Genomic DNA, 26,709 nt, shown 5'->3' with positions numbered 1-26,709 from the left:
CCCATCTCACGGTCTGACCTCTGGGCTCTCACCTACATTTTTGAGTGACCGAAAAAAGCCCTCTGAAGGAGGGAGGGTTACCTAATGTTTAAACGACTTACTGTTAAACGATCCAGTACTTAATGCTAACATGTCCCAAAGGTTGACAAGCTATAGTGTACAAAACGATAATGAGAAAGTTAGCACTGCTGTGGTACAGCATGCTTTGAAAGCTTTCTCCGGAAGTGTTCAACAGCATTGGCGACCCCGGTAAAACAATTACGAGAGGCCCAGCTTCTCTGACTAAGAATGAACCTCGATGAGACAAGGAACAATTAGGCTATAGAGTCAGAAAAGGCAAACTATCTTTTAGCATAAGGGGATGATGAGTATTAAAAAAGTAGGCAATAATCCTGGAAAACTGCTGGCAAACCTCAGCGCAAAATAAGAGAGAAAACATGTTGTCAGAGTGAAGAACAAGGTTTGGCTTGCAGTGGGATGGAAGACATGGCTAGTGCTTGCAAAGCATTCCACAGGGTAGATTTGGACTTTATGGATGACAAATCTCTTGCTTCAAAGTAAACGTACACAAACCTAAAGGACAAAATATTTCAACTCCAAAACAATCTCTTCACCTTTTACAACCTGCCACCCCATTGTAGTGGTCCTCTTCCTCCATGACATATTTGAGAATTGAATTAGGCAAAAACTTGCAGAAGTTAAAGAGCGTGGTAGGACCAGAGCTACGAAGTTGGAAATTCAAGTTGCTTTCATGGCGAGGGCACAGAACTGCCATAAAGATGTCAAAGGCGGCCCAAAATTCGATATGCTTTTCAGGCACTGCAACTGCACATTAAAAAAGAGCTGACTGAAGGATTGCAGTGAAGTTGCATGGAATACACATGGCAAGGCAGAAGGGAAAGAATCAGCAGTAGACAATCCACTGTTCACACCAACTAGAAGTTCCAAATCTCTTAAGCTATTACACTGTGGCTCATCTTCAATACCTGTTTGACTGAACAAGAAGGGCGACAAGCAAAATGTAGTGTATGACAGGCCATACCGTGAGTCGATGGTCCTTATAGGAGGTTCTTTGAACTCCAGGGTTACAGAGAGACCCAATCTTTTTATTTCCCTTATAACAAGAGCAGTACTTAAATTGTTGGTTAGAATAGGTCAGCGAATTAGGGATGAACTAATTCCCTCCCCATTTACATTGCTTAGGGGCAACACAGACTTTGCTGCCCAGAAGAGATAGCCAGCATTAGTCACAGGTGGTGGAAGGGGGTTTGCATGATAATAGAGGCATGTTTGAGGGTGTGGAGGTGAAGTCGTTTGACCAGCTTAGACCAGAGCTTGAGCTACATGAGATACCTCAGTTTCACCATCTCCAAGTTCAGTACTGGGGCTCGCAGCCATAAATAAAGAATAGCACTCACAGGAAATTTATCCAATATGCGAAACTGCTCCTCAGCTGTAATGGTGAATAATAGTCAGCGTAGAAGGTGCTGAATATGATAAGATAGATGCACATGACACAATGCATGATTGTAACACACTCTAAACAACAAGACCTCAGTTAAAGCCTAAACAGACATACTACCCACAGAGACCAAACTGCTCTTTAAAAAAATGTGCCTTCCTAGATGCCCGTATATGGGTTGGGACCTTTCTGCAGCTGTTCAGTGGTGTAGTATGCGTTGTGAAATTATGTAAAATGTTCCTCTTTGCTGAAACTTAATTAGGAAGTATGAGCAGGAAGGTTGCCAATTAAATGTGACAGCAATGCAAGCCATGTGCAACAAATTGATCACGAGAGGAATTTACGATTTTAGTTTTAATATTACATGCATGTTTTTCTTTCATTCAATTGATTGTGTAATTGTTTTAATATTACAGTTTTGTTTTTTTCTTTCATTTCATGAAATGTGCATTTCTGGGTATGTTCAAGCCTATGTGGGATATTTATTCGTCTATCAGTCTCTATGTCGTGGTTTTTGAAGCGCGGTGAAGCATTATAAGTACAGAAGCGATATTCATGTTTAGGAAGTAGGAGGCAGATACATTTCTATTTTTACAGATCTATTTTTACAGAATACCATATACTGAATGTTGTATTAGAAAGCTACAATCTCTTCTCTTCCCTTCCCTTCCCTCTGCGAGTTTATAGGACCGATTGATAGGCCTAAGATAGTAGGGAGCACTGACAAGCTCACAAGCAGCCTAAAGTCACCTTAACTGTAGCAGTGTATTTTACGTTCTCTGTTAATAAAAGATGGCAAAGCATATTTTTTTTTAAACAGAGGCCCTTATTAAGACAATGGCGGTAAATGCCGCCTACCGCCACGGCTACGGCTGCCAAAAGACCGTTGTTGTGGCTAACATCCGTCCGCCAAATTATGACCACAGCTGGACTTCTGCCACAAGAAGGGTGGAAATCCAGCTGTGGCCATACTGGCGGACGGTGTTAAGGTGGCGCTGCTACCACCAGCAGTGCCACGCCAGTAGACCGCCGCAAGCCGTATTATGTTAAATAATACGGCCTGGCAGAGTTCTGCTGGCGGGCGCTGCTGGTGGTAGCAGCGCCCCATCCCTTCCCCTGCCGAAAGACTCCCCGGATGCAGGTAAGTTGGGTTTCCGACAGGGGAGGGGGGTGGAGAGTGTTGTGTGTGTGTGTTGGTGTGTGTGCAATAATGTGTGAGAGAGTGCTTGAATGCGAATGTGTGTGTAGTGTTGTTTGCATGTGTGAGAATGCGTGTGTTAACGGAAATGTGAATGCATGTCTGCGTATCAGTATGAATGTGTGTATGGATGTGTGTGTGAATGAATGGATGCATGCATGTATGAAGACGTGTATGCCTGTGTGAGTGTGTGTGTGTCTGCGAGTGTGCGAGTATGGGGGGTGGAGGATTAGAAGAGGGGGAGTGTAGATGGAGGGGGGGTGGGGGTTGTCTGGGGAGTGTTTCTCCTACCAGTGACAGGGAAGGAATTCCCTGTCACTGGTAGGGCCTACCGCCATGGTTTTCGCCACGAAAACCATGGCGGTAGGCAGGGTCAAAATGCCGCCACCTGGACAGTAGCAGCCGCCAGGCTGGAGATTGTTATTTCCGGCCCGGCGGCTGCTACCGCCATGGCGGTCAGTGTGGTATATTGGTGTGTTGGCTTCTGCCAACCCGCCAATGTCATAATGTGGCGGGATGTACCGCCAGCCTGTTGGCTGTACTACCGCCACATTAACACCGACCTTCGAGGTCATAATGACCCCCATAGTGTATTTCCATTGCTTACCTCAGTTATCGTCCTCCAGTGCATGGCTTGTGGTGGTTGCTCCCTTTCCTCAGTCTCATTTCAACCCATCCTTATTGCCGTTAGGCACTCTTAGCATAGTCACCGTTCCATGGTCTATTATGCTTGTTGTACTTTCCGTAGGCAGTTTAGTAACACAAATGCAATTATGATTAAATAAAATACTGATCAGTGTGTTTTTTTCGTCCGGGAACCAGATGTGTTTTATTTACAGCAGTCTTGCCAACATCTGTACGGTATATCCTTTTGACTTTTTACCTTTTATTTGCATTCATCACTGTCATGATCAGACCCATCCGGGATTGATTCGTACTGCAAGAGGCTGTGGATCATTGTCAAAAAGCTTTAGTTGATGTGCTCTTCTTCCCAACCTACATGATCTGAAACAAAGGAAACCATTGTTAAAGCTGCATAGGAGCCTCCAGCTCTGCTAGAGGTCTTCGCATGATCGAGATCTAGGCAGGGCGTAAATTAAATAAAAAGTGTAGGGGCCCAAAGTTTTTTTTATGAAATGGGGCTTCTGAAGGTGGAGGATGCCGAATATCAGTGCTGTGTGGTTTGGAGCCTTCCTTTTTTTCACCACCCTACACTTTCTGTGCCTTTATCTCAGTCTTGCAGGTTCTTTTTCATCCCCACTTTCTCCCTTTGTTGCTGTTTTCCTGTCTTTCTGTTCCTCCTTCTTTCACCCTTTTCTGGCTTTCTCTGTGTTGCTCTAGGTCAGGGTCAGTGATGACAAAAAAAATATATGTTCCAAACCCTAAAGATTAGTGGCAGTGTCTACCACTGTCACAAATAAAGCACCAGCTTGATAGTGATGTCCTTTATCAGTATCAGAGGTCTGTGCCCTGGGATTGAAGCAAGTTGTGGGCATAGGTGACGCCCCAGATTTGGCACTAGGCCATCTGGTCTTTGGTCCATCCAATTGGTGCTGACTGTTACGAGACCAATGATTTTGTTATTCAGATGTACTGGATGGTATATTTCTCACCATAACATTCCCCTATCAGGATCATGAAAAGTGGTCTGGTCATCTTTTAACCCCATCTGAAACACCTCCTTTAATATAGCCTTATAGCCCGCTGTAGCGGGCTATACCTGCCATTAAAGTCCCGCTCCAGAGTTAAAAGCTCGAGCAGCATGTGAGGGCCTTTAACATGGAAGCGGGACTTTAATGTCAGTGTAGCCCAGCTAGGAAAGGCTATAAGGCTAGTAGAACATTCTGCCACTAGAGGGCAGAATGTTATGATAAATATAATAAAGCCCTCACAGAGCCCGAGGGGATTGAAATCCCTGCGGGCTCCGTAAGTGCCTTTGTTCACAGCTAATGCTGTGAGAAAAACATTGGAGTGTTGGAGACGGGCTTCTACCGGCCATTAGAAACCCAAAGGACACCGTTGTCTTCAGTGCAGCTCCTAACATTCCAATGTTCTAATATGCACTTCTTAAGATAGAAATGAGCAGAAGATGGGAGCTTCAAATCTTAACCAAGAAATATCCACACTGCTACTTCTGCCTTAGTTGTGGTATACAAGGTTTTCCACAATCCTTTGGAGGACTGAATGTGCTATCACTGGTCTCTTGCATGGATAGTTCCAAGCCGTTAGCTGGTTTACCTCAGGGCATCAAGACACGGTCGATGCCACGGGGGAGCATCCTGTCCTGAGTCTCTCATCTCACTAGGTTTATCGCAGCTCAGGTTTTCTGATGAGGCGTGATGAGCATATTTCCCTCCTCCTTATCGGTGCTGACAAGATCATCTCCTTCATGTAGGGTGAGACTTTCACACTGTTCAAACCGTGAGAAAGGGAACGGGAAGCAACAAGCTTGTAATTTCCTAGATTCTGATTAATATGAAGTGCTAATTACTCACGATGTGCTTGTTGAAATACGAACGTTCTAGAAGCTTTTACTTTCAGCCCTGGCCCACATCATTCCTACACAAACCGAAATCATCAACCTGAGAGTATACCACTTAAGAATTCCTGATGGGAAAACGTTTTTGCAGAGAAAATATTTTATATGTTTGTTGAAGTGTCTGTTTAGGGTTGAGCGCGCAAGCGCTCTGGCCCCTGTTGTAATCTCTCTGTGGGCTTTTAACCACGCCCATCAGTTTGGTTGGTTTGTGGGCTTGCCTTTTAAAATTTGCTTGATTTGATTAGTGAAAGGCATGCATACGTCATGCCTTTTCCGGTGTTTAGCCCTCCTCGAGAGCACCGATAAACTACTGAAAACATACCAGGCTGCGTATTTTCCGAATGGCTTCTGGACAACTTTTTCTTATGATTTTCTATGCAGCGCGATCTCAATGGGCAGTAGTTGAGTGCTTTGCATGACATCGACCCTGTTACAGGGATAATTACCCTTTTTCCAGTTACATTGCACTTTTGCCGATACGTTCGACTGCGAGCGAACTTCTGTTTCCTTTTGGGTGTCTCTTTCATGCTCATGGCGGCCGTCGGCTCGCTTATGCGAAACTGTTTTACTTTCATTTTCAGTTTATGTGGCAAGAAAAGTCCGGTTAGGAGTTTAGAATGCTAATAGCTCTCACTCTAGCAAATGCGAGACCCATTGCATCATAAATGCTTGTTTTACTTTGCTTGTGTGCGTGAAGACCAACATCAGTGGATTCTTCAAATTAGTTAGCAGTTGTAATTTGTTATTATTGTCTTGGAATCAGTGGAATGTGAGTAGTAACTCTCAGGGTGCGCAAGAAGTTTTACCATAGTTACAATCTTCATCCTAAAATGAAGGTTTAATTAGTCGTTACTAGATGACATTAAAGATTTGCTTCTGTGACACCACCACCGTGGCTCATAACGCACCTTCTCATCCCTCTATCACTCCTAGGTTGCTTGTGTTCAGGTCGAACCTGGTGCATGCAAGAGAGAGAGAGCAAGAGAGAGAGAGAGAAAGAGAGATAGAGAGAGAGGTGGAGAGAGAGAGAGAGAGAGAGAGAGAGAGAGAATATCTCTCTTGGGAACAGGGAGATGGTAACTTTGGGATTCTGCAAGAATACATTTTTGTCCAACAAACAAAACAGTCCACGCACTTCAGCTGCTGTCTGGAAATTTTCAGGGTGATTCGTCAAGTGAGGGCCGAGAAAAGTGGGGGGTCCCACAACACGTTTTCCCATAGGGATTTTGAACACCACTACAGCCTGAAACCACTGGATGGAATCGTACCAAACTTGGCAGAATGCTAGGTCTTAGTCTAGAAAGCGTGCTTTTTGTGATTTGGTGTAAATCAGTTCAGTAGTTTTACAGATATTAAAGGAAAAAGAAATAAAGATATATCAGGACACTGCGAATCCTTGGCGAATCCAACAGTCCCCGCGCTCATACCTAATTGGCTGCCAACATTTCAACCAGGAAATGTTGGCAGCCATTTTGGGACTCGGCTTCAGTAAAATCTCAATCAAAAAGCGGAAAAAAGAAAGTGACCACTAAGAATCTCCTAGCCCCTAGTCACGGTGCTGTGGTCCCCTGGGACCCAGCCAGGGCAAAAAAGTTTTTTTTTTTAAATGTTTGGCAAAATCTGCGGTGAATCTTTTGTTATTTGGTCTGATTCCGTTCAGTAGTTTTTGAGGAAATTTAAAGTTAAAAAAATATAGATATCTAGGGATGCGGATCCTACGTGGATCCGACAGTCCACATGCTGATATCTGGTTGGTTGCCAATACTTCATCCAGAAATTGTGTTGGCAGCCATTTTGGGACTCAAAATCAGCCAAGTTACAAAAATAAAGTAAAAAATAAAGAAAAGGGGGCAGGCTAGGAATACCCTGACCCCTGTGCCTGGTGCTGAGTCCCCCCTGGGACCCAGCCAGGGCACAAATATATTTTTTTAAAGTTTCCCATGAATCTGAAGATCAGGGGAAAAATGGTAAAAAAACACTAAGTGCAGTTTCCCGGTCTTCCTTTGTCTTTCCGCCTCCAGGTGGGCCAGGTCCTGGGGGCATGAATACATTTAAGAAAAGGGGAAGGGGTGCGTGCGTTCCCCTCCCCAAGACTAGTTTGAGCCCCGGGGACCATCACCTCCCTGGGGCTTTATATAGTTTACTAATAGGAGAGGGCAGTGCAGCCCCCTTTTGAAAGGCCTTTAGAGGCCCCACGGATCGCCACTTCCTCAGGGCTTGTCAGGGAAAAATGAAGGGGGCTATGTGGACCCCTCTCCTGCAACTAAAATTGCTGTGGGGACCACCGCCTCCCTGGGGCACAGATCTACTAAAAAGGGGAGGGGGCACGCAGCCTTCCTCACTGGCCGTTTTCCACCCCAGGGTACCATCAACTCTCTGGGCATGGCCCTATGCAAAATGAAGGAGGGGGGCTGTGCCCTCTTCATGAAGCCATTAATGGCCCTTGGGTCTGCTACCCCCCCCTACAAGGCCGGCTCCCTAACTCCTGAGGTGCCCACTCTTGAGAGATAACAGTTTGCTTCCGCTTGGTGGGCACTTTGACAGCTCCTGCCAAACAAGAGCAAACTGTAAATCTGTTCCCAGCAGGCAGGAGCAGGAAAACTGCTCCTGCTCGCTGGGAGTGGACTGTTCATCAAGTGAAAGGATTGATCCTGCATGCAGGGAGCAGCATTTTTAGCTACACCCTGCATGTGTGAGCAATGCTGGCTCCCACTGAAGGCCGAGAGTCGGCATGGACCATGGGGACATCATGGCTCCCCTTGCGGTTCCCAGGAAACGTGTTCAACATGCAGTCTTGATGTAGAGGAATATGAGCACATCTCCACCAAACAAAGGATCACTTACTACATATAATTAACAGGAAGAACCCTTGTTTGGTGGAGATTCAACTATTTGTAGTCTCGTCCTCTTCTCCACTCGAAGATTCATGTTATTGCAGATTTCCTTATGAAGATGCTTGAGGAACAATCACATTCCAAAATTACAGACACACAAGGTCACTGGAGACCTTCCCACAGGGCCCTTTATGCAGCTGTAGTGTAGAATTTGCACTGTACATTTTTCCAGTGAGGTAGCACTTACTAATTAGCCAGTATAAAGTACTTCAGTTGGGAAGACATTTTGCTCAAAACTGTGGCCTTTTCTTGGATAAATAAGCAGGCCAGGATGCATTCTGGCATCGATGCCCATTTCACAGAAATTAAAGCTCAATGGCAAGTACTTTCAAATATAAACAATGCAGGCGCCCCAGTTGAAGCTCCGCTTCCATAGATTACAAATCATCCTAACTTCTTGCTGTTGGCCAAGCCAAAGCAAGTGTGTTTTCTCTGCAGGTCCACCTTCAAAAATGATCTTAAATCCTTGATGGAGGTGAATGCATCATTGCTCTTCTGGAGCGCAATATATTCTGTGATGTGATAAGTGGGTTTTTTCTTGTCATCTGCTGTTGAGAACAGAGCATGTTGGTCTCCCTTTTAAATGCTACAACTATGCAAATGCGCAAAATGACCTAGAAGCCTTGTCCATTTGGCCTGGAGGCCCTGCATGGCGCTGGTTGGGATACCTACGCGTGGTTGGCCACTGCGGCCAGGCCCTTAGGTCAATCCCAGTGGGCGCGAGTTATAGTTATCTTAGGGTATGAGTTATAGTTATATAGTTACTTGAACTAACTCTAGCTATAACAGTTGAATTTCTCTGGTTTTCTGCGTATAAATTCAGAACCTCAATATAATGTCCCTGTAACCTTTGTTTGGCGGTAGTTATAGTTAGAACCATGTTTCCATAAAAAAGTGTTTTTTGACTTGCCTATATCTTTGGCACAGTTTGACGAATCTTCATGAAATTTTCCAAAAAAAGTGCCCTGGTGATTCTTGTTGTGCACGAAAGTTTCGGGGTAATCTATCAAGCGGGGCACCAAGAAAAAGATGACAAAAGAAGTTGTATTTCCCATGTTAATTCCCATAGGACCTTTGAACAAGGCTACAGCCTGAGCCACTGGACAGAATTACATCAAATTTGGAAGAAAGGGACTCGGCTTCAGCCGAGTCCCACAAAAAAGTTAAAACAAAACCAAAAAACAAGGATCCAGGGTAGGGACACCCTGACCCCTTAATTCTGGTGCTGGAGTCCCAGAGGGAGCTCCCAGAGCTAAAAAGCATTTTTTTTAAATTTTCGCAGTGACTCCCCGCAGATTCGGCAAAAACTCCCCAAAAAACAAAGCGTGGCCACCCATGTTTCTTTAACCTGAAGCCCCCGAGCGGGCCAAGTCCAGGGGCAATTGTTAATTTAATGTGAGGGGCTGCCCCCACCCCCTCCACTGGGACCACCACCTCCCCGGGGCTTTCATGATATTAAGTGCGGAGGGCCGCGCGTCCCCCTTCAGCCCTGGGGACCACCATCTGCCCAGGGCTTTATTGAAGTATGATGCAGGGGTGCTGCATGCCCCCCACAGCCTAAGGGACCAGCTCCTCCCCAGGGCTTTATGGAGATATAATGTGGGGGCCACGCCCCCCCTGCAGCCCCAGGGGCCACCACCTCCTGCAGGACTTTAAAAAAAAGAATGAAGGAGGTCCGTGCACTAAGGTAACTATAACTCACGCCCTCGCCAGTCACTGCTAATTACCCCACAAATTACTGCACACATGACATCTTTGATAACATCATTGATACTATCAATTAATATTTGCGGTAAAAAATTTACAAAAACAATGTGCATGGCGGGGGCGCGAGTTATTGTTACCTTAGGGCACGAGTTATAGTTATTTGAGAAAACTATAGCTATAACAGGTGAATTTCTATGGTTTTGTACGTTTAAAATGTGAGCCTAACTATAATATCCCTGTAACCTTTGTTTTTTTAAGTGAATTTCTATGTTTTTTAAAATTCTATTTCCTAACTATAACGTCCCTGTAACCTTTGTTTTTTTCAGTGAAAATATATCATATATATATATACACACACACATGCACAAGACTTAAGGCTGAATTCCTTTATAAGATAACGTAAAATTAAAAACATCAAAAAGCAGTTATTAATGTTTGGCAAAAAGGTATTAGATTCACGTTACTGTAAAGCAGGTTTAAATTATGCTGAGGTGCAGGATATTACAGTTGAACAGCTTTCATTTCTTTACTGTAGGCACCTTGAGATGGTCACCTGTAATAAGTAAATTAGAGGCGGGGTGGTATGTGTATGTGTGCGTGTGTTTTAATAAAATAATAGCATCTTATCTAATGCTAGACCTAATCAGCAAGCAAAAGAGAAAATGACGGAAGTCTAAAGCTATAAAGAACGGAGCTAACAAGCATGTCGGAAGGAGAAAATCCGAAAGGAAAATCAATTTTGCATTTGAGTCAATAAAATAGGAGCGCAATAAGAGAAAGAACAATACTAAAACTAACAACTAACATTTATATCAGTACTTTATTTTTGACCTATAAACATCCCCTTTACAGCGAGTTCTAAGGGGAGAATTTGCATGGCTAAAGGAGCGAAATAAGAAGACCGAGCTAGTAAACACTTGCTGGCGTAGGAGGACACATAAACTGCTCCTCTCGTATTCGGCACAATGCGGATGTACGTCAATGCGCAGCTTACCTCGCGCCCTTGGCAATGCACGTCCCGTAACCGAACAACCCTCCTTTGTGAGGAGGTTACACACGCAGCCAAACCGCGTCCAGAAAGAGACAAATAGCAGGGCAGGCGGTAATCCCCATCAGTGGGGCGAGGCATCCCAGCCTTTACCTGAAGTCTATGTACACCGACGTGCTCGACTGCTGATTCCGAAGACGGCGTGCCAGCCGGGTGAGAACAGCTGAGACAGCGTCTACTGCGAGGCATTCTCCAGGCAACACTGTGAGCAGTGTGCGCTTAAAAATACAATTATCCAGTCATTAGTTCCAGGGGTCCCAGTTTTGACCTCTTTTCTGCCACCATTTTAGATATTTTCCAAAATAAACACACTGTTCACCGAGTGTATTAGGCCTGTTGCACCCACAAGCAAAAATATTGGCAAATTCAGATGTTGATATTAAGCCAAGACCTTGATTTACATCAAGCCGCATCATACTCAGTGTTTCCGGCCACTGGCCCACCATCCTTTGCTTTATAGTGGGCTAAATTAGGAAGCAGAATTTAAGAGCGAGTGAAAGCACTGCAGAACCACTAGAATATGTTTTTCCGAGGTGTTTTGGTATGTATTAGGGCTTTTAACCACGCCTACCTCACACCCATCAGTATCACTCGGTCGTGGGCTTGCCTTTCAAAAATCCTTTGTTTTCGTTGGTAACTGCTTTACGTTTGTCCCTCCTTAGGGCGGTTTTGTTATCACCTTGGCCATGGACCCTGTTACATGGATAATTGCACTATTGTTGATAACTTTGATTGCAAGCAAACTTCTTTTTCCCTTTGTCTCTATCCTTTGTGCTCAAGGTGGCGATTTGAATCCCACGTTTATGTCAACTGTTTTACTTTTTATTTTCAGTTTGTATGGCAAGAAAGTTCCTGTTAGAAATTTACAATACTAATAGCTTTAACTCCAGCAAACACAAGACTTATTGCATTGCAAACACTTGCCACATATGGCAGCTGCATAATTTTAAAAATGTTTTAGCAAAGCAGGTGAAGAAATACTAAAAAAATTGCCACATGCTATGTTGCATAGTGGCAGATCATTTGCGAAGTTTTACTGTATGCCCTGCAGCTGCTGATTGCTGGTTCAGGAGTTAAACTGGTACTAATTATGCAAACCTTTAGAAAAGACAGTATTATTGTGGCACTGCAGATTCGACAAGCAATATTCAACCTCAGTTTTGGATGGATTTTAGTTTTAGTAAAAACATTGACATTTCACATCCATTAAACATCAAAGGCCTGAGGATTGAACCTGCTGGCCCAGGAGAGTTCTGAAATGGTTGCCAGGTGATGCTACATTTATGCCTGCCACAAGCTAGTGGGTGGGAATAATCCCTAGGGATGCCCTAACCAATGGAGTAAATGTTCCAGGGTCTACCCTACCCTTTGAGCATTTTCAGGATGCCACAACCATTCAGCCATAATAAACTTGGGCTCTGAGGGCTGGGTGTGTGTGTGGGAAGTGTACTATGGTAATCCTAGAGTCCTCCCACATCTAATTCTAAAATCCGGTTCAAAGCAGACAAAGTATCCCAAATAAACCCAGAGATAAAGGTCTGGCAGAACAAAAGGTCGGGTCTCCTCAACCAGACCGTGGAAACACAAGAATTGTGTTGGCATTCCTGTTTCATCCTTTGAAGTGCAACCCAGGTGTTGTATGTAAACCCAGCAGATTTGACATTCAAGCAGGAATTTACATTTTAATGTAAAAAAGATTTCTCCAGCCCCAACTTTCATATTCTGTCAGGTTCAGAGGGGTCATCCTTGGTCCATTCAGGCCTTCCTCCTGTTTGTTCCTAGGAGGCATTTCGAAACCATTCACACCTATTCAGATGATAATTACTCACTGGCAGACGTGAGAGAGTAAAATGCAAACTAGTCTTCAGGAACTTCAGGCTGGAAATAGGTCACATTATAAAAACTGATGTTCCTTAATATTTGGTAAACACCCACCTTCACAATTCAAATAGATTTTTAATAGCTATAAACAGGTAAAATGTTGAAGTATTTTTTGTAGCTTATCCAATTCCAGGGATGCTATATTAGTGTTTAATATTTCATCCCAGAAGTTTCCTGTGGAACAGCCAACCTTGCTGCAGTGAATATAGGTTTTGGGCATTTTCACTGTAGGGACATGTGTAACATTAAACTTTTACATGTCCTGCTTTTTGGGCAATAGAACCTCCTTATGGGTGGCTTATAAACATTTAAAAGGAAGCTCTAGGCCTGTGAAAAGGGGTTAATTTGACAGGCCACATTTGCACAACCAGCATACATGGAGTAGGAATCAGTCATGTTTACACAGTCACTGGAGTAGATAGAACAGTGGGTGCTGCTGTCCAATAGTGACATTTAATTTACAGGCACTGGGTACACTTTGTAACGTAGAGTACAGACTTATAGATAGGTTAAATATTTATGCCAGTTAGGAGTATCCCAATTCTACCAAGCACAAGAACTTTATCACTGGTTTGCAGGGTTAAAATGCACAGTGTTCTACAGCCAGCAAAAATATAGGGTCCCACAAAAAGAAAAAACATTCCCACATAGAAAAGGCGGATTTACTAAAGTTACTGATCCAAATTGGATCAGTCACCAAAAAGAAAAAAGCAACTGAGCCACTTTGTAGGCGTGCAAACCACACAAAATGACATAGACATTTTTTTTCTTTTCGGTCATGTGAAAAACTTTAAAAAAAAATCTTCTGCCATGCTGCATAGATTTAGGGATGCAATGCAGAGTGGGTTAAAATCATTGGTAATGCCAGTATTCTGGAAGGTGAGACCTATTGGCTTTGGAGTACTACAGGGTTTGCCAATGTTTGTTCTACAAGAGGGGTGCAATGGCTAGTCTAAAAGCACTGTTTCAAAGATATTGGTTAGAAAACCTCTTTTTAGAAACCACAAACTCAAACTCATAGGGTGCTTCTTATCCAAGTATTACTCAGCAGGATTGCCATGTACATCGGCAAATGCTCGCATGTGCTTGTCACAGGCCTACTGTACCACTTGCCATGCAGTGTTAACAGCAGATGTTAATGCAAAATACTTAGGAAGATAAATATACACCGTATGCAAGAGAGGTTGTCAAGACAAATATGAAAAAAGGATACGGTAATTTGTTGCTTTTTATGGCCAAATATAGACGGAATGATTTGTTTCAGTTTCAATAAAAACTGGAAGTGAAGTCCAACATAAAAGTCATATATATTTCAACTAACACTGTCGGAAACAGTATATGGCCATCTGCCATTGGTAGCTGTGCTACAAAACGAAAGTTCAACAAGGATCATTGGCTATTAAATTATTTGATTTAAAGTCCCCTAGTCGGTTATATTATATAACTAAAGTTTAGCACAGAGTATTGTATGTTATACTGTTGTTCTTGTTTTTCCTTTCTTCGTACCTTCTTCCTTTAATTTTTTATAACTTTAAAGAAGACATTTTCAAAAAGATTATTTTGTAGCCCTGATGACGCAATGTGTTTCCCATGAAAGCGTGTTGGCTGTTTGCATCCGAATCGTATTGCAGGCCTCAAGCCTAAGGGCCTGATTACACCTTGGCGGATGAGTTACTCCATCACAAACGTGACGAATATCCGTATTACAAGTTCCATGATATCCTATGGAACTTGCAATACTGCAGACGGGATATCTGCTCATCCACCAAGATCGTAATCAAACCATAAGTTTTCATATCAAATATGGAAGACAAACAAATTATTTTGATGGGTATCTGAGATCATATGTATATTTCAATTGAGCAATGGGAATAGTGTAATTTTTCTTTTAAATCTTTTTATTGATTTTTGCACACATAAAATGCAACAACAATTGGTGGCAGCAAACAACAATCAGTAGACAACAGAAAAACATTTTGAGGCATACTAGTTCAGTCATTGATACATCATCTTCTTACCATAAAACATGCCTGTAGATCGGTGGGTGGAATACTATAAAACTGGATGCATTTTATGTGGAATTTGTGAACTAAAGTTGGAGAACGGCCTCATTGATGCACACATGATGTCATTTATATGTTGTGATTAAAATGAAAAAAAAGATTTTTGCAATTTTGCCCAGGAAGGTTTTGTGAAACCTCTAAATATCTAGCATATTATCTGATTATCTCCTCAAAAACTGCTCCTTGGTAAAATGGATGTGAGTAGAATATTCTGGCATTTTGGGTGAGAACTGCAGGACCCCTTATGTTGATTAATATCCATTCATCTCTACATTGTGGTCATGCAGTGCCTTAACGTGCCAACCTGGAAAGTTCTCCAAGAGAATTACTAAGCAACTGGAACAATACTAGTCCCTCCACAAGATAGAGTGACATGGTGAGCTTCGCCCCTGCTCAAGCCATTCTAAAGGTGCTGTATGTTCTTTGGTTGTGGGGTCTGACACTATCATTTACTGCACGAAAAAAGAAAGAGAGGAAGAAACTTTTTATATCAAAGGTCTTTCATTCATGTGTCTGAACATCAGAACATAAAGGGTATTGTAGTAAACTTGTTTAGAATGGGACACTTTTACCAGTAGTGATTTGCTGAGCGAATAGTCTGCACAAAATGTGTTAGTTGAGATGTTTTCTAAATGATGTTTCCCGTAGTGAGTAGGATGAGGAAAATATTGTGACAGCAAGCTTGTTCACCCGTCAGTAAACTGATGCACCTGCTTCGTCATTTACAGGTATGTTGTATTTTTTTCAACTTTATTTTAATTTTTCATATTAACAGACGGCATATACTGATGTTACTGGGAAGGTTAAAAAAAAAAGTAATAGGAGTCATTACATGTCGACAGTGATCCCAACAGTGACCAAGGTGGACCAAATGGTGCTTGAAAGGCATACAGTAATTAAAATGGCTTGTCCCATTACGTAAGTGCAAGTGTCCATGTTAGATAACACACGGGGTCCAGAGAATGAGAACCAGTCTAACCAATACACCCAAATGGCGAAACAAGTGACTGCCACCTTACCCTAGGACCATCTCTGTCACGACCACAGCTAGTGTGACATACCCTCAATAGGCACACAGGCATGCACGCAGTAGCACCTCAGACAACACCCCGCCACTCTATGCTTCTCCTTCAGCATCATCGTTCCTGAATGGTAAGTGGTATGCCTGATACGGCCCCCACATATTCTTCAGGCGGTTACAAATTGGCATGGAATCATGATAAGCATCAGATTGAGCATTGAGTATTGCAGTATGTCATGCCAGTATGCCAATCTTGCAGTGTGGGAAGGGGGCCTTTCATCTGATGCATCGCTATTCTGTGCCGCACCATTAAGAGCCCCAATGCAATAAGCCGTCTGTAGGCCCCCTAAACTTCTTTATCATAGCCTAATAGTGCCTAATAGCACTAAAGAGGGGTGGATACTTTCATCTTGCATGTGATCTCTCCCAGTGCCTGGAACACAGCATGCCAGAAGCACTGTATGCCAGGGAAATTCCATGCCACATATGCGAAGGTGGCGCTCTCCGTGCCTCAGCGCGGACAGTAGGAGTCTTTGTGTAGGCCATAGCCAAATAGACAAGCCAGGGTGTAATACACCTGGGTGAGGTATTTGAAGTGGATCAGCCGATGCAGGCAGTTCACGGAAATTAACCTAATCACCAAGCAGCAATAAGCCCATTGCTTGTCACCAATTACCATTTCCAACTCCTCCTGCCAGTTCATACGAGCCTTAGTGGCACTAAGCTGACTGGCCTCTTGTGAATATCCATACAGCCTTGCAATCATACGCCTTGGTGTTGTCGTTTGCAGTAAATATATCAGAGCAGGTAACTCTGTGGGTTCTGCCAGTGTCCCACACAGCCGACCACGCAGCGTGTATTGTGCCCTATAGTACTGAAACTGCGCTAGGACATTGGGCGCCTCACATTGGCCACTGAGCTGAGCCCAGTCATGAGGGTGACCGCTTCAAAGAAACTGACCATATTCGATAGTCCAAACCCTTGAACAGTGCCTGCTGCGGCCCTCTCTTTCCCTAGGGGGAACCATGTACACCACTGCAATGGTAGTCTTGGGGAGTAAAGCAGGGACCCAGTCTGCAGATCAACGAGTTTCTTCCAGAGGCATTATGTAGTACCAGTAAGGTCTACCATGTGGTATTGTCGTGTAGCCTTACTGCACAAATATTGGAGCAAAGACGGTAGGAGAGCAGCATCCCTTTCCAACCACAGGTGTGGGAGATCCGCCAGCCCGTAAAGCCAGAAGTGAGCACAATAGTAGGCTTCAAGATCCATCACATTCAACCTCCCCACCGCATAAGGGAGCCAGCGTGTCCTATCGCACCCGCTGCTGTTTGCCCGCCCATGCCAAGCGCATCATCAAGGTCCACAGAGTCCAGAAAACCGCAGCGATCAGCAGCATGGGGATATTCACGAACATGAACAAAAAGCAAGGCAACACTACCATCTTCATGAGGGCAATCCAGCCAAATAGTGAGACGCAGACGGATCCAGCCGTCAGTTGTCTGCGTAAGGCACCGGACTGCTTTCCCGAAATTCTCACGCATCACCACTTCTGGGCCAGTGTGCACCTGTATGCCCAAGAATTGCACTGGCTCTGTTGTCCACTGGAAGGGATACTCTAGCTGTACTGGTGTTGTGGCCGCAGTTAGTGGGACAATTAGGGGCATGTCCCAGTTAATTCGAAACCCAGAGTGCCCTCCGAAGAGGACAACCTCTCTGACGACAGTAGAGGGATAGCGCTCCAGATTTCGGACATATAACAGTGTATCATCTGCATAGGCTGACACTACCCAGTTATAATGCAGAAAACATGTACCCTTATGCGCATGATATTCATGAAGTGCGAAAGCCAAGGGCTCCGCCAGGTATTTTGTATTTCTATCACTGCCATTACCCTCATGCTTTTGCCAAAACATGTTTACACTGCATAAACCATCTCAAAATAAAGCTTTTAGAGTAACACACAACGTGGCTGTTTGGATTGCAAGGCATCTCCTGCGTCAAACAGATGCACCACACCCACTCTATAAAATTTACCCTCAAGTACAGGTTGATCCCATATCCACCACATCTTGGCAACTGCAACCTATAAGTTAATGCAGGGTGTTACTTAAGGGTGCCAAAAACCTAAATAATTGGCATTTAGTTATTTGAAAGTTGTTAGCGAGACTTGAGTAAGGAGGGTGTTTATACACATCATTGCACGTTCATGTCACAAGCCGGAATTGCGAAATAATGTTTTGACCTACATTATTTATTCTAAGTCATTCAGTTTATTTGACTTGTTTTTCCATGCCTAGGGTGATTTTTTGTTATACTGCTCACTTTTACTTAGCATGGTGCCTGCCCTACCCTGGGATCTCATTAGGAATATCTCAGCAGAGTCATGTTGTCATACTATACTTTCAATCTATTTAAATATCATGCCCTAATCTCTCCTGATTTGGCGCCTTCTTATATGGAAAATGTATATAATCTAAAATAGTATGATATAATAGAATATAATATATAATTTTTTGCGAAGGACTTTATTTATCCTTTTTTAAATACTAAACATAAGTGGTCCTTTTATCAAATGCATTGATATAAGCTATCGAACTCCGAAAGCTAGGATATGATGGAAGTTGAATTTCCGTCAAACTCAAGTGCCATTAACAAGCGCTTGACTCAAGATCAATTTTTCCAGGTAGCTTTACAATGGAGTGTTTGCAGTGTCTATCTGTCCTACCTTTCTTGGTTCAACACGTTCATCAACATTCTCACACCCATAAACAAATATTCTAGCTCGCCACAGTAAGATGATACAAATCAGCAAAAATGCAAAGTTCTGACAAAAATGTATTTCCTCATTCGTGGTTCCAACTCATGTTGACAATGTAGTGTGCCTTAATGGTTAAAGTCAAACTCTATCAAAAAGGTAATTACCAGGAGCGGCTTGTGGCAAGTAGAAGGGGCGGGGAGGGGCGGCGAGCAGGGGATTAAAAGAAAAGAAAAAATAAAAATAAAAAAACACTTACCTTAGCTCTGCGTGCTGCTCCGCTCCTGCTTCTCCTCGCTGCAGGCACAGGCTGCCATCCTACCCTGTGGCGAATCCTGATGCTGCTCAAAGCAGCGTCGGGATTGGCTGGGAGTGCCCCCGGCAGACTTGGAGCATGTGGAGGCACTCTTCAGCCCAGCAACTATGTTGCTGGGCTGGAGAAAGCCTACAGCGCATGTGTGTTTGGCTGGCCCGAGACAGCCGTCCAACACACATGGGCACTGCCCCTCACTGCTGGTCACCCCAGTGGCCCCGCCCTTTTACCAAACAATGATAATAAACACAGTTCCTTATTGTTGCTTGGTAAAAGTTTTGCAGCTGTCGCTGCTGGCGGGGAGTGACGCTCCTCGGCCCTCATGGAGGAGCCGCTCCTGGTCATTACACTTCATTATAAATATTGTAAATGTAATGTTGAAGTCCATGTTGTTCAAGAGAGATAAGTTGCTTGTGTGTTTTCAGCTTCTTTTGTTTGGATGATTCTTTATCTGGGTTCTTGGTACATCACAATTTTATTTTTATTCAAGACAAATCACTTAGAGGGTTGTTTATAGTTTGGTGAGCGGGTCCGTAGCCCATGAGGTCTTTGGGGGTCTGGCTGTCGCTATCCTGAAATAGGACCGACTGCCATAATTAGAGATCAATGTCTCCCTTACTCTACTTCTTCACTTCATCCACACATGCAATGAAGGCAGATCATATTTTTAGTCAGCTTGGTGTTTTCTTATGTGTGCTTTTGAAATCAACTACCCTGGTGTGTAGGAGTGCTTACTTTGATACTCCTTGGCTGGGAAATCCAGGGATGGTCAACACCCAAACATAAATAGTATTGGGGGAACTGTCAGTTTGACTTGGCTCTCCAGTGGTGGATGGACTGCTAGGTCAAGGGTTTCCACCTAGAACGCCAGCCGAGGCTCCACCAGCAGAAATCCTGTGGCTCTTCCAGCTATAAATTGGGAGGGAGAACCTTGGATTGGCAGAAGGGCTATATGCTTCTCGAAATGATCCCTATATTTTCCCTGTGCCTAAAGTGAAACTATCAGGCACATAACGTAATGGTGTAATTTAAAGATGTAATAGCGTATAGTGCTGGCTTGCTCTTTAACTATGTTTGTGCTGTAAAAATACCAATATATATGTACCCATGCTTCCTCCAATGCCACACTTGACCATACATAATCTCACCCAGTACTTAATTCGTAGAAATATAAGTGCTGAGGCCCAAGACGTTTCTCAGGAGTCCACTGCAGCATGCATCACCCACAAGACCTGCCACTGATGACCAATGCCAATGCCAGCTTTCTAACAATCACACTCATACAAGTGTAACGTTTTAGACTATAGCAGGTCATCACAAGCTGTATGCGTGGCCTGGAAGTGGTAGTTCTGTCACAATTTTAAAGCATATTGATTCTTATGTAATAGTCTACTGATTTGCTCAAAAAAAGATGAACTGCACCACCATGTGATAGACTGATAATAAATGCAGGTGTTTAGAGTTAAGTGCAGGTGCTGAGCGCCGTTAAACAATTACACAAATTAAGAGTTAGTCTCATCGAACTGTTTGGAAAAGTTCTCCCGATTTATTTCCCTCATAAATACACTGAGGCAAACCACGGGTGAAAGGCTGCATCACCTGCATCAGTCAGACAGAGGGAGGGTGCGGTAAGCCGAACAATGTAATTTCAAAGAAATAGTGAGACTGTGCCTGCTTGGAAAGTAGATATTGCTTGTGCACAGGATGGTGTCTAGGGTCTTAAAAGGTATTAATGATGCAGAACCAGACTTTTGTACTGCCACCTAACTTAGGCCTCATCGTATGCGTAAGATGCAAACCAAGGAATGGTGAAAAGCAGGGCCTGCTTTACTTCTGGAGGCACCCAGTGTGACAGTCTTTTCTTGGTACCTCCCCCCCATAACCTCCTTCTCCAGGAATTCCCTCACTACCTTGCTACACCACTGCCCCTTATCTCTCCATAGCCCCTTTCTCACATGTATTTGTTTTATTGTGCTATTCATTCCAGGATAGGGTATCGGAGCACTTTACATCACACACATATTATACATAAACAATGAATCAGAAATTTTCTAGTTTACGCAACAAGAATTTTCAATTCTATTAAGGACATGGAGACGAGGATTATGCTATCTCACTCTTTACTCTCAACACACAGCAGGCAATAGAAAAACAGAACTACATTTCCCAATATTAAAGAGCCTCGTTATGGCCCCCAATCAGGGCCCACCATATGTCCTTAACACCTTAGTCCTTCCTCTTTCTTTGCTTAATATCCAGCAACCAAAGACGAACCATCAGCTAAGAGAATTCGAGTCGTCGAACCACGGGAATCCCAAACGCTGTAGTTGAACAGCACAACGGTGCAACTTAATTCGAACAGCACTCCATGAAGAACTCAGTCAAGTCTCAGTGGAATTCTTTCACGTAGGTTTCTTGTCTGAAAAAGAAAAACTTTACGTAATACCATATCTTAATAAATCTAACAATTTTAAAAAAGGGAGGGTCACATCATTATAATATCAATGTAATTGACATAAATACAGCTTTACATTAAATTGTTACCAAAACACAGGTGGGATAATCCATGCCTCCGCGTCCTTGATAGAATTGAAAATTCTTGTTGCGTAAGCTAGAACATTTTGGATTCTACGTCAGGACCGGAGGCTTCGGATTATGCCAGTTTAAAGCTGAGCAATTACCCCAGAAGCTACATCCACAATAGGTTTATGATAAAATAACTTAAAAGTAGATTCTGAAGACCAATCAGCCGCAGTCATAATGTCTTCAAGTCTAGAACCTGAATTAAAAGCTTTAGAAGCCATAGCTCCTCTAAGAGAATGGGCTCAAAAACAGAGATATCAATTCCTGCCTCCTGCAACAGCCATCTGACCCATCTAGCTAAGGTGGCCGAAGATGAAATCAACAATTGTCCAGAATGATCTCTCCTCAATTCTCAAGTAACTTCTTCATAAACTTTCAAACAATTCACAACACAAAGTTTAGAATTATCACTAAAACTTGGATAAGAAATGCATGTAGAATGTGATTTCGTTCATTTAGAAATCTGAAAAGAAGCTCCAGAAGGAGTAAATACTCTACCTGCGATATCCAGGGCTTTAACGTCTGATACCCTTGGACATGAAATCAGGCAAAGTAACATAGTTAGTTTAGCAGACAACTGTTTACTTGATAGACCCTTATTAGCTGGCCAAGAAACCAGGAATTTCAAGATATTATTTACATCCCATAAAGCAGAATATTTTTGTAGAAGAGGACGTACTAACTGTATACCACATAAAAGCTTACATATCAAAGGATGTTCTCCAATAGGCTTACCCTCAACTCGAGGATGTTTAGCCGAAATGGCAGAACGGAAGTTATTAATCGTTCTGTAAGCAAATCCTTGCGCCGCTAACTGGGACAAAAAATGTGCGATCATTTGCACTGACGCCCCCAAGGGATCCTCACTCCCTTGACTGCACCAATCCAACCATCGCTTCCATTCGGAGGCATATCTCTTATGTGTACAAGGCGCCAAGGTTTGAAAGAGGAAGAACCTAGTGTCTTCCGAAACTTCAGACAGCTGTTCTGGGAGCCCGAAATTCTCAAAGCCATGAGCGACAACTTGCCCTCCAGAACAAGAGGATGAGGTTGTCTCAGAGGATCCAATAAGAAATCCATTGAATTCAGAATTTACACCGGAGCTGCACAACTCAGGGACAATACTACTGGGAACCAAGATTGGGCTTTCCAGCATGGGGTTATCAATATCATCTCTACACTCTGTTGAAGGACCAGGGAGAGAACCCGGTGAATCATTGAAAAAGGAGGATAGGCATAACTCAGTTCCCCCGTCCAGGATTGCAGGAAGGCGTCTGACACTAGGGCCATCGGATCTGGTCTCCAACTGTAAAATCGTGGAAGATGAGAACTCAGGCGGAATGGAAACAGATCCACTGTGCAAGGACCCCAAAGACGGTTCAGACATTAAAAAACCCTGGGGTGCAATCTCCAATCGCTGGCATCTCAGATACCGAGAGTTCCAGTCCGCTATTACATTCACCTTGCCCGGAATGTACTCTGCTGTAATCGAGATTTGGGAGCTAGGCAAAAATGCCAAAAATCCTTTGCATTCCCCGCCAACATCTTGGATCGAGTCCCCCCCAGTTTGTTGATATATCTCACTGCAGAAATGTTGTCCATTTTTAGCAGGATACAACAATTCGACTTTAGAGGGGACAGAGTCTTCACAGCAAACGAGCCTGCCAGGAGGTCTAGACAATTGATGTGTAATTGGAGCTCCTCTGGGGACCACCGACCCCTGTCTCTATCAGGCCACATCTGGCTCTGCAGCCCCATCTGCTGGCATCCGACTCTATGACCACCTCCGGAACAGAGGCAAAAATTGCTCTGCCATTTCAAGCATCCATGTGAGCTAATATCCACTGGAGTTCCATCCTGGCTCCCTGAGATAAAACTATCAGCTCTGAATAATCAAGCCCCTTTTGAAGATGCATAATCTTCAACCTCTGAAGAGCTCGATAATGTAGAGGGCCCGGAAAAATGGCTTGAATGGATGAAGCTAGGAGGCCCACCAGACGGGCAAGAACCCTCACAGAAATTGAATGAGCAGACAATGCTTACTTCAACAGAGAGAGGACTGCGCTGCTGTAAGCACGGCTGCCCCAGCACTCCTCACCGGCAAATCTTGAATCTGCAAAAAGCCGTGATAACAGTGAAAACATATAAAATACTGCAATATAATCCAGAACGTCTTGAGCGCGCGCGACCTAGACCGGAACTAAGACGCCTGAAGGCAAGAGTGCCGCGCCACAGAGGAAAAACCACATGAAAATCACAATGCAAATTACAATAAAAATAAAGGACTTATCTCTGCGTGTTGAACAGCAAAGAAAGAGGAAGGACTAAGGTGTTAAGGACATATATAGCAGATGGTGGGCCCTGATTGGGGGTCATAACGAGGTTGTTTAATATTGGGAAATGTAGTTCTGTTTTTCTATTGGCTGCTGTGTGTTGACAGTAAAGAGTGAGATAGCATAATCCGAAGCCTCCAGTCCTGACATAGAATCATACATGTTTAAATCAGTCTACAGGAAATATTAAGTAAGACAATGAGGATTACAAGATGTACGAATCACATGTGAACTGCACTAGTAGGCACTATATTTTAACAGTGTTTGGTCTGGGGAAGCAGAAACTCAAGATTTAAATTCTACTACAGTGATTAGGGTTGGCTTTACTAATAATGTATTTCTAAACAAACAAACCCTGTGTAGCAACATTAGGATAATGAAAGACTGGGGATTAAAACATAACGTTCTGACCTGTACCTTGCACTTTGCTTGCAGCTCATTAATGACAGTTAACAGGTCACTGTGCTATATTAGGATCGTAACTTATGAACTAGAAGTAACAAAAAGAGCTTTGTGACAAAAGCAGTAACCCACTGAGCTATCCACATAAAAAACAGTTTTGTAATCTGCATGGTACGCTGTTTGCAGCAGGCATATTTACATTCTGCACTATTTTATGATGAGTAAAAACTGCAAATAGACAAAACTCTGATCTCTCTCCAGCAGGAAAATTAATCACCAGAGTTATCTTGTCATTTTTATTGTTGCCTGAAAGCTGCTGAGAACACAAAGGTCCTGCAGCAGGTGCTTTTTAGACCCATAAGTTATTTCTAAACAGGGCACCCCTGAGGTCAGCACCAGGTGCGCCTGCACGGTTAGCACCTCCGAGATGACTTTGGAGAAAAGTGCCCCCTGGCTAGAGTTAGTCTGTATTTGTTAGCATTCGAAAGTGTTTAAGGATATAAGCCAAAATGGTCATATACTTTTTACTAGTTCCTCTGTCTATGGTCCTTCCAAAGTAAAATACCTCCCTGTTTATGCTAAAACCAGAAAATCACCAGACCCAACAGCTCCTGACTGGTTTTCAACCTTATGTTGTATTGGGGTCTTAAGCTCAGCAGATTTGTGCAGACTGAAAATCACTGCCATTTTTTTACGTTTATATGGGGTGTGGGTGGTTGTATCTTGTTGCACAAGGGGTCTGCATGTGTATCACCTGCCAGCTCGGCAAACTACCTCCGTCCTTCACTTCCCAAAGGAACTGAAGATTCTTGAACTGAAGACTTGAAAGATGCTGGCTCCTTGTGCTTTCCCCATCTTGTCCTGTAAAGTCCCCTTTCACCTTTAGCTCTAACTCTTATAGGTATGTAGTAACTGCATCTCCCGTGTTGTGTCCCCTCTTCCGTTTAACACTGCTTTGGTTTATAGAGTGGCTTGTGCTTTATAAATTACACACACAGATAAGCTACTTAAGATATGTAACTTTAACCCTATCGGTGATTCCCTTTCAACACCGTCATGCGTCGATCAGTTTACATGCGTGCACAATTCTTTAAAAACATGCTTTATTAAAAAAAAAATAAAAAAAAAAATAAAGGTTAGAGCGAGTCCAGAAATGAAAGCTTGTTGATACACAGTGTAAAGCTTTGGGTGTTGCTCGTGCACAAACAGAGTGAGCACCAGCGCATCGGGTTTCCCTCTGCTTTGTCTGTGCCCACTCTATAGTAGATTCAGAGCGCACCCTATGACACAGTTACGTGCATGCATTCCTCTCTGTAGACTTTCAAGAACCTGCCGTTTCCGGCACAATAACACTTTTCTAAAAACTCGCTTGATTCCGGACCCGTTATCTGAACTGTGGCATTTCTATTAAATATTATCACGGGGAACCTTTGGACGCACTTAATATGTTTTAGAAGAAAATCAGCACCTGCTACGCTTGGGAGCATGTCTTTATTTTCCATTGCAGCTCTCGTCTCGCGCATTCAGGTCATGCCCCTAAGTTATTTTTAGAAACAGGAAGCCCTTCGGCATGCAGAGAAGCAAGATGCCCGGGGATCGCTTTTACACCTGTAGCCAGGCTCTCCCTCACGCATGTTTGTTCTCAGAGGCGCTCCCCGACACCGGTTTTTCCAGTAAGAAGAGACACAAATTGACTTGCCGAGGTCCCTATAAAGAGACTTGGGGAGAAAAAAACTGGCTGAACGCCCACCTCTCCCAGACTTTTTTGGCTCTTTGCCAGAAATACTCCTTTCTGCTACCCTGAATTGGCTACCAAAACCTGCCTTCTACAACGGTAAGTACTTTTTCAAGGCTTAACTTTTTATTCATAATTTCTTCTATTTCAGTCAGCTTCTTTCCAATTTAACGATCCCCGACAATACATCCTAGCAATTGCCCCATATCTTAATTGTGGCCATCATATTTCTAATATATATTTTCATTTATGCATATCTATGTATCGTGGGCATGTAGCCCTTGCTTGAATTATTTTGTCCTTGGATTTAGGACAAAATAGGAAGCCCCTGCGTGTCACTCCTTGTATAGCCATGGGCAAGCCAGGTGACCTTAGGGTGATTCTCCCACTTGAGACCTCCACAGCACAGGCCATGCAGGTGATGATTAGATTTGGTAGCCTGTGGGGAAGGGGTATCCTGCAGCCAGCCAGGGTAGGCTTTTAACACACAAAAGGTGATGTGACGAATTCCGCAACAAGTATAGCCACTGGCAATCACTCGGAGTGGCATTTTAACCTTTCATTCTTATACCTACTATGCCACCTCAGTTTGGACCCAACCATATGCAAATCAGTCTTGACCCTGCTCCAGTCGGAACACTCCAGCTCAAACTGTCCGGTCTGGTTCTCCCTGAACTGGAACACAAGTTATCGAAGACCAGTTTTGCCCTGATTGGGCCTCTTCAGTCTGGTTTGTCTTCCATCCATTACTTATTGTATACTTCAGCATGAT

The 26,709-nt window shown here is 43.5% G+C and overlaps 1 protein-coding gene and 1 long non-coding RNA gene across 4 annotated transcripts in view; one reads left to right on the top strand and one right to left on the bottom strand.

The window, feature by feature from the left end:
• HIVEP2 (HIVEP zinc finger 2) overlaps window positions 1-26,709 on the top strand; it is a 420,117-nt gene that overhangs the window by 294,112 nt on the left and 99,296 nt on the right. The window lies entirely within an intron of this gene.
• Window positions 1-26,709, bottom strand: part of LOC138296203 (uncharacterized) — a 48,705-nt gene that overhangs the window by 5,837 nt on the left and 16,159 nt on the right. The window contains exon 3 of one of the 2 annotated variants that reach the window (XR_011203788.1): window positions 21,123-21,303. The exons of the other annotated variant lie outside the window; for it this stretch is intronic. This is a non-coding gene — a long non-coding RNA (uncharacterized lncRNA). Of the gene's footprint in view, window positions 1-21,122; window positions 21,304-26,709 lie in introns of those variants that run through there. 2 annotated transcript variants of the gene reach the window in all.

This window comes from Pleurodeles waltl, chromosome 5 (genome assembly GCF_031143425.1).
Source record: "Pleurodeles waltl isolate 20211129_DDA chromosome 5, aPleWal1.hap1.20221129, whole genome shotgun sequence".
Classification (NCBI taxonomy): domain Eukaryota; kingdom Metazoa; phylum Chordata; class Amphibia; order Caudata; family Salamandridae; genus Pleurodeles; species Pleurodeles waltl.
The sequence above is the reverse complement of the archived record's forward strand: the minus strand, read 5'-3'. Positions and strand labels throughout refer to the sequence as shown.